Raw genomic sequence first — 3337 nt, forward strand, 5'->3', positions numbered from 1 at the left:
TCCACATTAGAAGGAAGGGAGAAGAGAAGGGTACCGGACGATAGCTAGAGGCAACGAGGGACGGGGTAAGAGAAGGTTTTTCAAGATTGGGGAACTGAGAGCCTGTTGAGTCCTGACGGGAGGGAGCCTGTAGCGAGAGGGCGAGATTGAAGATATGGAGGGAGCGCGGCAGCAAGGAGGGGCGTCAGAGATTAGAAACGAGTAGGAATAGGATTCGGAGGACAGGTAGCAGGTTTGGAAGAGTTCAGCAAGTGTAGAGATTCATGATCCAAGGCAGGAGGAAAGACAGGAAAATTGTCTGCTTTAATTATGCTACTTACTCACTCCCCTGTTGATGCCTACCAGAGAACCGATGAAAATCAGCAACCACCCTGTAACATCCTGACCAGTGTTTGGGAAAGAGAGATGATCAACACCATAGTTCTTTAACACCTATTATGATCTCGTCAAATCCTCCCTTATAATGCAGTAGTGCACAGTATAATACGTTCAAACTCTGGACTGGATCCAAGTAATTCGTCGCCAAAAAAAGCATTGCACTGTATATTATTTTCAACTATTGCCAGTGATGTTTCCCAGGGCAAGGGTATTTTATAACAAACTAAAAGAGTAAAAATGTTGATTCTTTTCTTTTTGTTCCAAGAAACTTTCAGGAGTGCAATGAAATCTATCATCCTCATTTACCAAGACACTAAATTATTCTTCCTTGGCTTCCCAACATTATTGTTTTGTTTTGCAGTTTGCAAACAAGGTCGGGAAGTCCTTTGCCTTTCTTGAACTTCTGTCGTAATGGGAAACTAAGGTTTGGAAAATGGTACATTTCAGACGCGGGGGAAATACCCACAGCCCGTTAGCAGGTTAACCACCAGCAGAAGGGTTTTGCACAGTCCCTTCTGGACATAACGTTTCAGAATTACTGTATCATGATCATTCTTAACCCTTTCCTTGTTCCTTTTGCACAACTTTTTTCTTCAAAGACAACATTTCTCAAACGACAATATTGATATAAAATACTTGTTAAAGTAGTTTGAACAATTTATTTGAAAGAAGGTAAGATTTTGAAAGAAGAAAAAAAAAGATGAACAGACAAACTCTGCTGGAGGGTATTCTTCCTGGAGTTCAGGTAGTTTAAAAACAGGTGCTTCTGGCGGGCATGTTTTATAAACATGTTTCATCACCTCTTTTTCTTTCAGAAACAGGACCAACAGTAATGGTTCCCTCTTGAGATCTTCCCCCCGGACTTGTTGGAAAGAAAATATTCTAATTTCCATGTTCTTGTCTACCTTTTTTAATACTCCTTTTAAACATTTCATTAATATCTTGCATACACTGGACTTCCCAGCGATTTTGAAAAGTGTGACTTTACTACTTCCTTTCTGTTTAACATTTAAATTCTCTACCTCTGACATATAAAAGATACCAACTGTTGAACGAGCTCTAATGTGATTACTTTCCACATTATAAAATATGGGGCTGGTTTGATGTGTCTTTGAGTATTGAGGTCATGTATTCCAGTGTTTGCCTAAGCAGCAATTACCAGAGACAGAACTGTATTAAAGGGGTGAATTTAAAGTCAAGGTTTTTGAGTCCGTTGGAAGTTTAGAAGCTGGAGGTGACGGAAAATTGAATGTACACCCCACATACAGGTAAAAAACTATGGTTTTGCTTGTATAATGTCATTTAAAAAATATACCATTGTACACGGATACGTGAAAGACCACCACATTCAAACCATTGATATATTATGGTATAGAGTAGCTTCTGACAGGTGTGTGTGTGTGTGAATGGTAACTGTGCTGTGCCCATTGTGAACCTAATCCTTTGCACTACGTACATGGTTTTTCGGTGGAAAGATATTTTCCCTCAAAGTGGCTGAAACTTTCCATCTATCTTGCTCCACAAGCACCACCCTGAAGCCTAACAAACTGTAATCTGATGACAGAACTGGAAGTAGTGCCGTGTAGAGAGAGACTGAGTAAAATTCAAAATTGTGAGGAAATGTTGGATTTTGAAGTGGGAGTATAACATATCTCACTGGTGAAGGATGGGAGAAGCAAAGAAGTAATTCAGGAGAGAGTTGACAGCAAGCCTGCCACAAAGAAGCTGACAGCAAACCAATTTATGTGGGTGGTGAAAGACCACATGCCTGATTTGATGGTTGTTGGTTTGTAAATATTGCAATTTCCTTTCTGTGTTTAGCCTTCATTCTGTTGTGTTTGTAAGCTTTTTCATCAGACCATTTTAGTAGTATGTTATGCACAAGTTATATTAATTGACCTTTATTTTTTATAATGTAAAAAAAATACTTATATTGGTGAGAGTATTGGTAATGTATTACATTGCCCACCTTATGCAGACTCCAGTGTACAGTACAGGGTCAGAGCTCAAGGCATTTGCTGCCTGAAAAAAGGTGGCACCAATATCCTTCTCCCTCAGGACCATTCGATCTAAAGAGCGACTGACCAGCTTGTGAGTTTTATTTAAAAACATAGTGATGGACAAACATCCCCCACCTCAAGGGAGGTCCAGCTCGACTAGTGTGGCTGTTGGTACACACTGCCCTGAAACCATGGATCTGCCTTTTCAGGAAGGCAGGGGCATTCAGACCATAGAATTAGAGTACTGTTATCCACTTTAACTGCCCAGGTCCATCCCATGGAATAATGCGATTTGTGTTTGCTGTTAGAGCGCTCTGGCTGAGAATCAAAAGTCCCTTCCCTAAACTGTCTCCTTGGGCCTGTGAGGGAGAGAGCGGCCTGGCCTGAAGAGACAGTGCCCCCCTCCGTCAACCGTCAGCTTGGGCCTGTGAGGGAGACAACAGCGAGGTCTGGCCTTCAAGAGACAGTGCCCTCCCTCCGAACTGTCATCCTTGGGCCTGTAGGGAGACAACAGCTGGCCTCAAGAGACAGAATTCTGACTGGTATATATATTGTAACATGTTTAAAATGTATATTCCCTTGAAACTTGGAAACCGCTTTGATCTCCCAGGAAAAAGCGGTATAGAATAATAGTAATAATAATAATTAATTAATATAAACTATGCCCGTCCAGGACTCATAGGATGGAACCAACACAATAAACTGGAGTAAAACAAGTTACATAACAAGTGCTAAGGCTGGCTTAATGTTGCGATATAAGAAACAAAAATATGGCCATTGAAAATAAACATAAATTCAATCTAGATGATAAGGAAATGGAGATAAAGATTTCCATCATGGGAGCTGAAGGTCAAGAAATCAGAAGGCGGGCTAGGATGGGGAAGAGCAGCTATGGAAAGAACTAGACGGCAACCGAACACCCAATTCAGAATCGGCTAAGCCAGGGTCCCAAACTGTGC

This window comes from Sceloporus undulatus, chromosome 5 (genome assembly GCF_019175285.1).
Source record: "Sceloporus undulatus isolate JIND9_A2432 ecotype Alabama chromosome 5, SceUnd_v1.1, whole genome shotgun sequence".
Taxonomy (NCBI): Eukaryota; Metazoa; Chordata; class Lepidosauria; order Squamata; family Phrynosomatidae; genus Sceloporus; species Sceloporus undulatus.